The 14,363-nt window shown below is 34.2% G+C and overlaps 1 long non-coding RNA gene across 1 annotated transcript; it reads right to left on the bottom strand.

Moving 5' to 3' along the window:
• Positions 1–3,653: 3,653 nt before the first annotated feature.
• Positions 3,654–6,514, bottom strand: LOC131153455 (uncharacterized). The gene is made up of 3 exons (XR_009136234.1): positions 6,304–6,514; positions 5,740–6,207; positions 3,654–3,920 (listed from the first exon to the last, which is right to left on the bottom strand). It is a non-coding gene; the product is annotated as an uncharacterized LOC131153455 (long non-coding RNA).
• Between the last annotated feature and the right edge of the window lie 7,849 nt (positions 6,515–14,363).

Raw genomic sequence — 14,363 nt, 5'->3', positions numbered from 1 at the left:
AGGTTACAAAAATTTGATTAAATACGAACCCTTAAGCGTACAAGAACCTTAGATCCTATCTAAACCATCCCTATCGCAATCTCCGGAGGAAAAACCTACAATTTACCTAATCTATTGGTCTCCCGATTTGAATTACATGACGGGCGCTGATCAAAACCATCAATGGTTTAGGCCAAAACATCGACGATTTTAAGCCGACAGTTATAAATCTGCACACTGCCTGAAACTGACGACTGTTATAGTGCAAACCGTCCATGGTTATCCTTTATCCTGCAAACTTCTCTCTTGTTCCTCGATTCACAAAACTTTCCCGATGCATGCGTTCCACTCAAATATGAGCCACATCCCCAACAATCTCCACCTTGACGAATATTCATTACTTAAGAAATCTGAAAGCATAATAGCTACTCCACCCGGGACAATATATTGGGACCTGATCACGTGCCTAAATTGCATAATTATGTGTTTTAATTCATGCATTGAGACTTATATTTTTAATTAAATACCTAATTATTCTTAATATTTTAATATCGTGTTCTATTTATAGTATTTGGGTTTTATTCAGTAATTTATGAATTTTTGGTATTTTTTATTATAGGGCAATTATTGGAAGCTAAAATCGACACTACTTCGTAATCTGTGCATAACTTTCTCGTATGAACTCTGATCGAGACAATTCAAAATGCTATGGAAAGCTAAAGAAATTATCTACAATGTCTGTGTTTTAAGTTTTGAGAGATACAGGTTTTAGGATGGTCAAAATTGGGCTTATTCACTGGGAAACAAAAAAAGAAAAAAAGAAAAAATAAGAAAAGAAAAAATATATATATAAAGTGGCCGGGTCTTGATGTGACCCGGCCATGCAAACCGCAGCTGAGGCACTGAAGGAAGGTTTGAGATGTGTTGGCACGCTGGGACTGAAATATAAAGGAAGGGGAGACTTTTCTTGGCAGCGAGGTAGGGTTAATTTTGGCTTTTAGAGTAGGTTTGCATTTTTCTTTTGGGAGGCTGCGTTTTGGGGGCCTTTGGAGGCCGTGGCAGTAGCAAACCGTGTGCAAAGCACAGCAGCAGCAGCTTGGCTGCAACCCTCCATAGGGCAATCTCTCTCTCTCTCTCTCTCTCTCTCTCTCCTGTTATTCTTTAATACTTGTTCAAGTTATTTTTAATGATAATTCTTGTTTTGTTTATTTAAAGTATTTCTTTGGAATTTAAATAGTTATTGGATTGTATTTATTTTTAATTCCAGTTTATTCAAAATCTTAGTTACTATTTGTTTTAGCTTGTTATTTTAAGACACTAAGTTTATTTGTTTTGATTGGGTTATATTTATTTGTCTTTTTTTTTTATTCAAAGTTATTGTTGAAATTTCAATTTGGTTGAGTTATATTGAATTATTGAGTTTAGATTGTCTTTTTTTTAAAATCTCCTTTTGAATCTTAAATATCTGTCTGGGTTATTATTTATTATAAAAAATCAATTTGTTTCTCTTATTTGGAGTCTTGATTAGAATTTAAATCATTTTTAGTTTTTTTTTTATTATTAAAGTTAGTGGCTCTATCTTGTTAGGATTTAATCTTATTTGGTTCTGTGTTTAAAGTTAAAATTTTTATTTAGTTGAATAATTGTAAGGTTATTTTTTTCGTTATTCTGGTATTGAATCTGGTGTTTATTTAGTTATTTTATGTGTGTTAAATTTTTAGTTAGAGTTTAAGTTTCATTGCAAAAATCTCAAACATTCTAGGAACCGAATCTGAACTGTGTTCAGTAAAGAATTCTTTTCTTATTTTCTTTGGGATTACATGAAGTTTAGAATTAAATTGTATTCCCTGAGTAGACGATCTAGCCCTTTGTCTAATTATTACACGACTGAACTTCTATACTTGGGATAACTTCCGAACTACTCATTTTTTGAGTGAATCAAGTTTTTGGCGTCGTTGCCGGGAAATGTCAATTTTAATTTCAAACTAGTGTTTTTCTCATTTTTAAAATTTTTCTCATGAAAAAGAAAAATAAAAAAAATATAAAAAAAAAAAGAAAAGAAAAAAATTGACTGTTGAAGAAAACATGACTAGACCTGCACCACGCACGCTTATGGATTTTTTGCAGCTCACACAAACCATACAACCATCTTGCATCATATTGCTTGAGAATGTATAGAACTTTAACATTAAGCCTGGATTGAGATCTGTGATACCTCAATTTTATGGGATGGAGTGAAAATTCATATCAACATTTAACTTATTTTGAGCTTGCATGTGTTACATTCATAGATGGGGCTGCTACTAATAAGGAAATTAGATTGCATTTATTTCCTTTTTGATGTAGGATGAGAATGGTCGACCTATGTCCTACGATTCAACCCTCACACAAGCACATACACTTAAACACTTTAACTTAAGAATTTAATTATCTGAACATAAACACAATAAATCATATTTTATTTCACATGTACAAGGATTTTAAAAAGGTGTATGATTTGTCCAGCAATTAAGTCCCAATTGATTCTTTCACAAAGGAATCAAGTTATATGCTGAAAAGTTATTATTTTAAAGATTCAAGAATAAAAGTTCTATGTTAGAAAATTAATATTCATACAATTGATTTTAACTAGCACGTACCAATATTGCAATCTATGGATCAAATGAGTTATTCAAAGATGTGATTTGAATCTACTAGAAAGGGTTCACAGGATATAGTAAAGGATTCAAACACAAGTACTGAAGTTACCAATGGATTGATTTGGATGACTTAACATTGTTCCACACATAGTTAGGTCAGACTGTAGGTCCTTTGTACAAGCTTTGAATCACAAGATGAACGCAACAATGAAGTGTAGATGATGATCGTCATATGGGTGTATGAAGATGTTGGTCGTGTGGTGTTGATGGGCGCCTGAGAGTATTAGATGGAGGAGGGATTGATGGAGTCGTTGGATGGTTTAGTGGTCTCTCACCACTTGATCTCCAGAGAGAACACCGTAGCCTCACACTACTCCCTTACTAGGAGAGGAACAAGCTTTACAAGCTCAAGCAAAGAGATGCTTCTTCAATATTCAACTTCAACCACTACAAAAAATCAGGGCATTAGTGAAGGATCAAATCTGTCACTAATACTTATAAATTTGTCACAAATAGTATTAGTGACGAATTTATAAGTATTAATGACGGTTTTAAATTATTTGCTATATCTGTAGTAACTACTAACTATTAGTGATGAATTTTATATTCGTCGCTAAAATCCTAATCTCGTCACTATAAATTTTACATCGTCTCTACTCAAATTCGTCAATAATAGTGGAGTATTAGTGACAGTTTTTTGATTCGTTACTAATAGTAGATTATTAGTAAAGGATTCAAATTCGTCACTAATAGTAGGGTATTAGTGACAAATCACAAATTCATCACTAATAGTACATTATTAGTGAAGGATTTGAATTCTTCACTAATAGCATACTATTAGTGATGAATCTAAAAACCGTCATTAATACTTTATTATTAATGACAAATTTGAATCATTCACTAATACCCTACTATTAGTGATGAATTTGAATTTTTCACTAATAATTAAAAAATTTAAAAAATATATTTAATACTAATTTTTTGTAATCATCAATTCTTGTAAAAATATGTAATTACATTTTCGCATACATAACCTGAAACCATAATTACTACAAAATTCATAAATTATTCAAAATTTTGAATTCAAATACAAATTCAATTAAAATAAAGAAATAAAAGATAAAAAAAATTCAAAAAATTCAAAATTCAAATACAAATACTAATACAAATTCAAATTAAAATACAAAAATTTTATTTATTTAAATAACAATAAAAATTACAAAGAAATAATCAAAAGTTGCATCCAACGACTGTAGTGCATGCGTGCCTGGCATCGTGTTGATGTTATGACAGCCACGAACCCTACAAATTAGGAATTATAAAAAAAAAAATTAGTATACAAATGGAGAGCTGACGCTCAGTATAATCAGGAAGAAAAATATAGGGAGTGCGCCGTACAATAATTTTCAAGCCTAAACGAATAACTAAAATGAATGTGAATGACGTACATATGAATATATACAGTTCCATGCATCAAACCACGCACGTAAAGACTTTAACTCGTTCTCAAGACAAAATATCCTTAGTGGTGGACAAATGATAATGCTTATCCATAGTTAAAAGCAAACGATATGCTATGTATGTTAATAGATGCAAATTTAGGGTTAATGAAATGACTTTCTGTTTAAATTTCACTCATCCTTTTAAAAATATTTTAATATTCATTTTATCATAATTATCTTTGTACATGGTCTTTTTTTGGCAAAATTTTAAGGAAATTTCGGCAGCAGTCTGTAAATTGGACATTTTCCCATAAAACATGTACCTGAAACATGGTTGTTTTCACAAAATAAAACATTTCAAGCATGCAACAACCTAAATCTACTACCAGCATGCAATTAATAATGAACTGCATCAGTCATGCAATTGGCGTTCAACACAAGCATGTATTCCAGTAGTTCAATATACAATTCATATCACATAATCTCAAGCATTTTTTATGCAGCTTGGATTGTGCATGAAGTTGTTACTTAGATTCTATGATGTTACTGCTGGTTTATAGGTAGAAGTTTTTGGGTCATTCAAGACAGGGATTTATCTTCTAAGTAGTGATACTGATGTAAGCGTATTGCCTTCTGTTTGTTCTCCTGTAAAATTATGAATTAACTCTCTGTATTTTAGTCCCATACATTTAAATGCTAGGTAACAACTTTTTGCACCATAGGGGCTAGATGAAAGAATCCTCAGTGTTTTAAAATTAAGATTGTCTGGCTACTTTCTTTAGGTTGCGGATGGACATAGAAATAATCCTCCTTGACCATAGTATCATGTCTTCAGGATGATTTAATAAGTTTTTGGTATAGTTCCGTTGGTTTGTTGAGAGTGATATAATTGATGACGCAGATAGGTCAAATAGCATGAAAACACGCACCAACTAAAGGCTATAGTAATGCTTTAATTTTTTTAATATAAACTATATAGTCATTAATCAAGAACACAAATATCAGCACAAGAAAACAAAAATATCAAAACAACAATCCCAAATTTAGGACTTAATAAAATGACTTTTCGTTTAACTTTCACTCATCCTTTCAAAAATATTTTAATATTCATTTTATCATTGTACATGGTTTTTTTTTTTTTTTTTTTTGGAAAAATTTTAACAAAATTTCGACAGCATACCGTCTGTAAATTGGACATTTTCCCATAAAACCTATACCTGAAACATGGTTGTTTTCACAAAATAAAACATTTCAAGCATGCAACAACCTAAATCCACTACCAGCATGCAATTCACAATGTACTGTATCAGCCATGCAGTTGGCGTTCAACACAAACATGTATTCCAATAGTTCAATATACAATTCATATCACATAATACCATCCATCAAGAAAATATTACTAGGAAAAAGTTAAAACAAAATTGAACTAAGGTTTTCTAGTTTTGTCAGAAGGTTGTTTCTCAAGCATTCTTGATGCAGCTTGGGTTGTGCATGAAGTTGTTACTTAGATTATGTGATTTTGATGTGATAGATTGAGTTGGGGCTTCTTGGGAATAATTAAATTGACAACACAATCAATAAAGTTCCAGTATCTCCCAACAATTCACAATTCATCATATGGATACAATTAAACAACCAATAGAACTACCAGCATGCAGTTGAAATTACGTTTTACATACCTTCTAATGAGAGAAGCCACTTGCATCATCTGGTCGAGATTGGTGCATCATTTGTTCGAACTACGCTTTCCTATTCATCATGGCTTCCAACTAGACTTAAAAGGTGGACACCATGTCTTTCAATTTCTGGTTCTCCACTACAACGGTGGACACCATGTCTTTCAATTCTTGGTTCTCCACTACAATGGTGGAGACCGTGTCTTTCAATTACTTATTCTCCATTTCCACCATCTGCACCTGTTGAACCACCTCCTAAGCATGAGACTCGACATCTCGATGCGCTCGTTCCATGTCTGCACGAGCCGCCGCACCCATAGATGATGATGTTGTTGGGGTGATGTATCCACTTCCAAGTCCTTTCACCCAGCCCCCCACTCGTTCCCCAAGCACCTAAGCAGTTATCTGGAAATCCGTCATTTCCTGAATCTCCTCTGAAAAAGGTGCATCTCTCAGTTCGACCATCCGTGACTAATTTCAGTCATGAAAATGATAAAAAGGAAGAAGTAAGAATACAATTTCAATGTTTTGAATCAAGTAATAAACTAAATATTTTCTTTAACTTACATGTTTGCCTTGTGCACCCTCGCACCACTCCCCCGATCACCTTTGGTGTGTTCGCTGATAAAGATTCGGCAGCAACTCCTCTGCACCAGTCTCGGGATCACACTACATTATCATATAAGACATCATTAATATTAAGTTATGTAATGGTCATATAGTTATATATATATAATTACCCATCGATGATTTGTGAATAACCTTGACCCACCGCAATGCGTCGTAGGGAGTTTGCTACGGTTCGCAGCATTTATTTAACATATAGCCTATAAAAAATATGTAATGACGGTTTATTAGCGACATCAATGTTAAAAACTAGTGATTATAATACAAACACATCACCTGATAGTGTGGGTTGCAGAAATGGCGACATACCACTTCCCAATCCTTTTGGGATATCTTATCGTATAGGCGTGCTTCTACTTGATCTTCCATCGCTTGAAAATGCTCGTGCATTTTTGAGCGATAGCTCTTAAATTTACTACACAGTTGAACATCCACCACCCTCTTCACATGGTCGGCCTCGTGGATGTCCATATCGAACTTCTTTAATATAGATAATACAATTAGAATGTTAGACAGTTGTTAATTGGCTAGTATATTAAAAGTGAAAAAACAAAAAAACAAAAAAAAAGAGGTTTGTGATTACTTACCAAAATGCGCATGTAAAGAACCATGCGCTGCTCGTGAGTCACCTGCATCCAGCTAAAGGTTGTGACTAGAGCATACTTTTAGCATATAATGCCAAGGTCTTGGGTCCACGGTGTGCACCAATCGTTAAGCGGGGTCGTGTAGCCTAGAGGAATGTTGATTTGAATCCATTGCTTAGTCCTCTCCAGGTGCTTCTTCAGCAACATGTTCTTAGCTGCACCACATCCTGACCTCATCGTGGATGTAGATGCTGAAAGTAGAGTTAAATTAAGAACAACATTATAATCACACACGTGAATAACCATCAATAGTTGAAATGTAAATAAATTAATCGCAGCCTTACCAACACTGCTCATCATGGTCGACAACTCACCCTGCGTATCAGTCGCATTTGTGGTATCCATGTATGGCTAAGGTCCGGATGGCTAAGACAATGATGGTGCCGCAGCACCATTGACGTGCTTCGCTGGTCTTAAGGCCACCGGATCAACCTTGTGCGATGACGTAGTCGATACCATGGAAGGAAGTCGGCCACGACGGCCTCTTGGTGCCATGTCTGCAAAATATTAGACAAGTAAATATAAAAAGTACGAATATTAGATGGATGCATAATAAATATATTTTTAGTTATTTACACATGTCAGATACATGGCGACAACCTTCACTTGCTTACCCCATACACGTCCTCAATATCGGTATCATCCTCACTTTCTAAAGTGTCTTCCTCTTTACTACAGTACTTGACCCATGTTTCATCTTCCCCATCAGTTTCCTCATCATCAAAGAAGTGAATGTCTACAAAAGGTTCAATTATAATGTCAACAGTCTCTACGGATTTTGTCGTGGCACCAAACCTATGCAATGGTATAAGGTCATAGCCTTCTTCGACAACATTGAAAGCAGATTGTGGTGCTGTACTGATAGATGACTCATCTTCTTGGAATGCAGCCTCACTGGCACTCATCTCCCCATTCGCAACTTCTGTAATAGCATACAAACTTTAGGGAGGAATCTTTTGGGCCACATTTCATTCACCCTTCAATTTTGTATCTTTAAGGTAAAACATTTTTTCTTCCTGCGTCGCTAACACAAAAGGGTCATTTTGATACCATGTCTTACTAAAATTAATGCTCGCAAAGTAGGCATCCGTGTTTATCCCAATCTTTTTATTGCCAATGTCCCACCGAGTATACTTAAACAGGTGGACGAGTCTGTTGGCTCCATAGCTAAGCTCTATAATGTCATCGAACACACCAAAGTAGTTAATTTCTTCATCTCCTTCTGTGCCTAGCACCACAACCCTATAATTTTATGTTCTTCTATGCAATTTGAGGGACTTTGTATGAAATCGTAACTCGTTGACAATGCAACCGTTGTAGTGATTAACTCATTGATCGGGGCCACATGCCAACATGTACAAATCTTTACTTGTCGTTGGTTCCTTATATTAATACATGACTTTCATCTATTAAATAAATAGGAGTTTAGAAGAATAAACCGTCAATAGTGAAAACGTACATTGCTTCATACTTAAGAAGTATTTGTAACTTACACGACTCCCAAACCAATTGATAAACTCCTTCTTATGTCTTTCGTCAACATTCCTTTCATTTCGAGCCAGAAGTTCAACCTTATGTTCGCTATATGCAGCAGTAGTACATGTTAATGTCAATTAAGTATATAAATATGCATATGTAAATACAATACAAAGTAAGGAGTTTGGAACCACGTACTTAATATATGGAACAATTTCATCAAAATTATTGAGGACGTAAAAATGAGCCTTTTGTAGGTCGTCCATATCAATGAAATCATAAACTCGTGCACCAGAAGGCCGAACATTTTCTCGAAATATAGAGCTCCTTGGTTTTTCTTCTTCGACATTAATAGCATAAACGTTTGCATTTCGCTCCTCATGAGTGAACCTTGTGTCAATATCATGTTGATACATTAAGCAAAATGCAAGACATTCACTGTCAATGTATTCCTTAATGATTAAACCTTCAGGTCGTGCCTTATTGTGCACATAACCCTTCAAAGTGGACGAGAACTTGTGCATTTTACATTGTATTATAGACTTGTAGACACAAAAGAGAAAAAGAAAAAAAAAGGAAATCACATGACCATTATATAAGGACTATATAATTTACCTCTCAATAGGATACATCCAACGATATTGAACCGGTCCTCCAATTATGGCCTCCCTTGATAAATGGACGGCAAGGTGGACCATCACATTGAAGAATGTTGGCGAAAATATTTTCTCCAGCTTGCATAGTATGATCACGATGTCATACTCTAACCGTTCAATTAAGTACGTTTATACTCAATTTTTTGGTGCACAATTGTCAAAAAAAGATCCCCAACTCAATCAGCACCGAGCGAACATCTTCAGTCAAGTGTCCACGAAGAAAAACGGGTAGAACCCATTGTAGAAGGACGTGACAGTCATGACTTTTCATTCCTAACATCTTCCCTTCCTTCGTGTTCATGCATTGAGCTAGGTTCGATGCATATCCATCAGGGAACTTCACTGATTTCAACCATTCGAAGAATTTATTCTTCTCATCCTTTGAAAATGTGTAACAAGCTGATGACATAAGAATTTTGTCCCCATCACGAAACAGGTGTAACTTAGTCCGTATTCCCATATATTCCGTATCTCGGTGAGCATTTGTGGTGTCCTTTGTCTTCCCATTTATATTCAGCAATGTACAAATGACATTCTCACAAATGTTCTTTTCGATGTGCATGACATCCAAGTTATGGTGTAGTAGAAGATCTTTCCAGTATGGCAACTCGAAGAAGATGCTTCTTTTGTCCAATTCAACTCCCACTTAGCGCATTTTCTTTTTCTATTGGTCGTTTTTTTCCCAAATTTCACATCTCTGATCAACCTGAGCTGGTTTAATATCTCTTCCCCACTTAGTCGCTTTGGTTGCGACCTTCGTTTAGGTTTTCCATTAAAACTTCTGACGCCACGAGTCCTCCAAGGATGTCTAGTTTGTAGAAAATGACGATGACATATAAAGCATAACTTGCGGCCATGCTTCAAGGGTAAGGACCTAGCATCCTTATTACATACTGGGCATGCTAAGTAACCTTTTTTGCTACAACCTGACAGGTTTCCATAAGCGAGGAAATCATTAATTGTCCACAACACTGCAGCATGCATCCGAAATGTTGTCCCGGTTTCCATATCGAATGTCTCCACTCCTTTTTCCCATAGTTCTTTCAACTCGTCAATTAACGGACGCAGGTAAACATCAATATCATTACCAAGTGCCCTCGGTCTGGGAATGAACAGAGACATATAAATGAAAGGTTCTTTCATACATCGCCATGACGACATATTGTATGGCATCATCATAACTGGCCACATGCAATATGGGTTGTTCATGTTACCGAAAGGATTGAACCCATCTAAAGTAAGGTTAAGCCTGATGTTGGAGGATCACTAGTAAACCACAGATGCATTTTATCAAAATCGGCCCAAGCTTCGAAGTCCATTAGATGACTAAGGGTGTTTCCATCTTGAAGACGTTTCTCTTGATGACATCTCATATATGTAGTAGTCTTTTTGCACATATACAATCATTGCAGTCTCGAGATTAATGGACAATATCGCAAAACTTTTGTGGGGATCTTTTTACCCTTCTTCTGATTTGTTGTAGACCTTGGTTCACCACATTCTAGGCACTCGTTTGTATTTTCATGTTCACCATAAAAGAGTGCACAATCATACCTACACACATGTATTAAAGTGTAACCGAGACCCAATTCACGCATGTATGTCTTCGTCTCATAAAAAGACTTCAGAAGTGTTTCACCATCAGGTAGTGCCACCTTAATGAGGCTTAAATGCATGTTGAATGCGCTCTAGGATAACCCATGGATTGTCCTTGCATGAAGCAACTTTATTAGAAACTCTATTTTTGAGAACTTTTTACAGTTTGGATATAGGAGCACCCGTGCATCTCTCATGATATTAGCAAATGGTTTACCAAGTCAATTAAATGTACTAGGATCGCAAAGTACGGTACCTGCTAAAGTAGATTCATCCCCAGTACGCGACACACCGACATCGCCCGTGTCCGCTGCAGTCCCTCTTTGTAAGTCAACTAACATTTCAATTACCCCTTTCGAACATGTATCACCACCTACTATATTTGCCCCCTCATCTTCATCGTTATCATCATCGCTCTGAATTGCATAATCTTCACTGTGGAACACCCATGTTGTGTACCTTTTCTCCATTCCAAAGTCTAATAAATGTAAATGGACCAAATCAATATGTTTGAATGTTATGTTTTGGCATTTCTTGTAAGGACACCTTATTCTACTGCCTACATCGGCACGAGGACGCGCGAACTCTATGAAATTATGTACCCATTTCACATATTTTGGCAAAAACCTACCCCGAGCGTTCATCCAACTCTTATCCATATTCATTAATTACCCTATAACATGTTCAAGTAAATGATGTTCATTACATTCTCAAAATGTTTATAACGCATGCATCGTAAATCCTATAATCAACCATCATACTCTAAAGGGTACGGATCCTATCCCATTCAGAAATGTTATATTTACATTGTGATCAATCGTTCAAATTCTTTCGTCGTAGTCATTATAAATTTCGGCAACATCTCCTCATGGCTCTCCAAATACACGAGATGGGGGAAGTAAACATATTGCTAGTTTTCCATCACTAACAAATTGTCACGAAACCCCACTATGCACCCAGAGAACACAAGTAGAGACGCGCTCAAAATATATAATGAAAATTGATAAAACGTGAACGATGACAACAATGTAAATACAACTTCCTGAACTGTCCACATTAGACGATCCAAGAATGGTTGAAATACAAACGTTACTAATTGTAAGTGAAACAAATAATTAACGTGTTCAAGTGATTATTAGTCAACATAGTATGACTAATAACCAATTTAATTATAACAATTGATTTGTCTCACATGTACGATTAGGTATGAATGTATAGTAACCGTTCTTGGATGGGTCTTAGCTTCAATGAATACATGAAATGACATTAATTAATTTGGTATTTTACTTCATATGGCATTTAGTTCTTAACCTTTCACTATATTTTATACATTGTTGTTCTTAGTCAAGTGTTTTAGATTTTCAGTCATAAGCCTAAGATCGCCTTTTTTCTTACGAATTTCAACACGTGAGAGGCGCGGGTTAGAATGACTTTAAACTTAACTTATCATGCATACATTTCTTTGTACATAGTTTTATTATGGAAAAACTTTAACGAAATTTTGGCAGCATGCCGTCTATAAATTGGACATTTCCCAAAAAAATCCTACACTAAAACTTGATAAATTCAAGCAAAAAGATCACAATAATACGTATCATGTAGATTCCAGTGAGTTTGAGCATGCGAGAACCTAAATCTACTACCAGCATGCAATTCACAATGTATTGCATCAGCCATGCAGTTAGTGTTCAACACAAGCATCTATTTCAATAGTTCAATTTACAATTCATATCACATAATACCATCCATCAAGACAAGATTTCCAACATTTCAATAGTCATTTTGATTAATTTTTTATAACTAGTTAATTTCAATTGGAATAAAAAGATACATTATGTGCTTTTTTCCCCTTACCTTCTATAGGAATCCCTTTTATAGGTTAGACATACTTCTTGCATCAATACTAGGGGTCTTTTATTTGTAGGAGTTATAAGCCACTAGATTTAGGATGAAATGCCAAGTTGCCTACTTAATAGGGAACTAAACACAAAGTGGTTGGTCTCAATGAAAAGAAAGCCAACACTCATCATTTAAAAATTAAATGTGTCACTAAAACACTGACATTAGTTGATTGATGATGGTGTGGTGGTACCTGCAAGTAATATTCCTGCCTGCATATATACTCGATAAGGAAAATTCTCAAAATCTATTTAGAGTTTGGAAATTTCTAATTAGCAGTTCATAAATCGCATTTATGAATTGATTCAATCAAGACCTTCCACGACTTATGTTTTTGTTTTATCTTTTCATTTATTTTTTTTATGTAGGGTCTCCTAGCCTTTTACTATTTTTTATTTTTCCCTCCAGAGAGATTGTTTTAATTCATGTGACATGAGCTGAAGACCCATTTCACTATTCGACCTATTGAAGTTGTGTACCCTTCAGGACAACAATATAATGGGGTTAATACATTTGTGGTGAAGAGCAATTTTAACATGTTCATTATTTATTATATTTGAAATGTGTACTAAGTTCATTTGTTATCATGAAGTAACAAGTGAATGTGTTGAGAATAATGGCTCAATTATGCTGCTGCAATATTAAGTGAAGAGATCAATTAATAGTAATGTTTTCTTCACTGTAATAGACACACTTTTCATGTTTTCTATAGCACCATAAATTTTTTTTTTTTCTCGTTGAGCCGAGGAGTGTATATGGATATATGAAACATAATTTTCCAGATTATTGGGTCCAAATAAAAAAAAAAAAAGTGAATGTGTACTAAGTTCAAGTGATTATTCCATAGGATAAAAAAAATTATCGTCAATCTATATTTTGCATAAAATAAAATAAAATAAAAATTTGAAAGTATCTAATGAATATAATGGAATGTTCACTTGTGGAAAAAAATTTATTTTTCATTTCTTATTTTAGTTTTTTGTTTTTCAATATTTATACATAAAAATTAAAAATTAGTTATTTTATAATGTTTTGCAATAAAAAATAATAATTAATTATAATTTTAAATGCGAGACCAATGACAAACTCAATGATGTGTGCTGAAATAATCACATTTTTTTTTACTAAACATCCTTTAGTACTAATTTAATTTGTTTCCAAATGTTACATTTTTATTTGGATATACCCTTTGATAGAGCTCTTAACTTTTTGGGCAAACTCATTCTTTAAAAACATAAAACATTTAAACTTATTTATAAAATTTTGCCTATAATCTCAATTCCTACTTATATATATATGCAGAGAGAGAGAGAGAGAGATTAAGTTTAGATTAACTTTGGTTAGTTCATTTATAAGAAAATTTAACCCATTAATTTAATTAAAAGATCACTTGTAATTATCTAAGTAGGATGTGAGATGAATGCACAGATGTACTAAATTATTATTTTTAATTTTGGTAGATTTTGTGTTATTATCTATAGAGCAAACAATAATAATATATATTTTTAATAAACTCATAGTAAGCAATAATCATTCTCAAATTCCTGTTCCTAAATTTTAACATAAATTATTATATAAGTTATTTTATTTTCTAATTGTTTTTACAAGAAATAATAAATAAAACTAATGGAAGTATACCTCCATGATTGAAATATTTCAATTCCACCTGCAATTTCCAGTCAAACCCTAGTTTTAGAAAGAGAGTGCAAAGAGTGAGGATGAAGATGTA

This window comes from Malania oleifera, chromosome 4 (assembly GCF_029873635.1).
Source record: "Malania oleifera isolate guangnan ecotype guangnan chromosome 4, ASM2987363v1, whole genome shotgun sequence".
NCBI classification, from domain to species: Eukaryota; Viridiplantae; Streptophyta; class Magnoliopsida; order Santalales; family Ximeniaceae; genus Malania; species Malania oleifera.
This window is presented reverse-complemented; position numbering and strand designations above follow the sequence as displayed.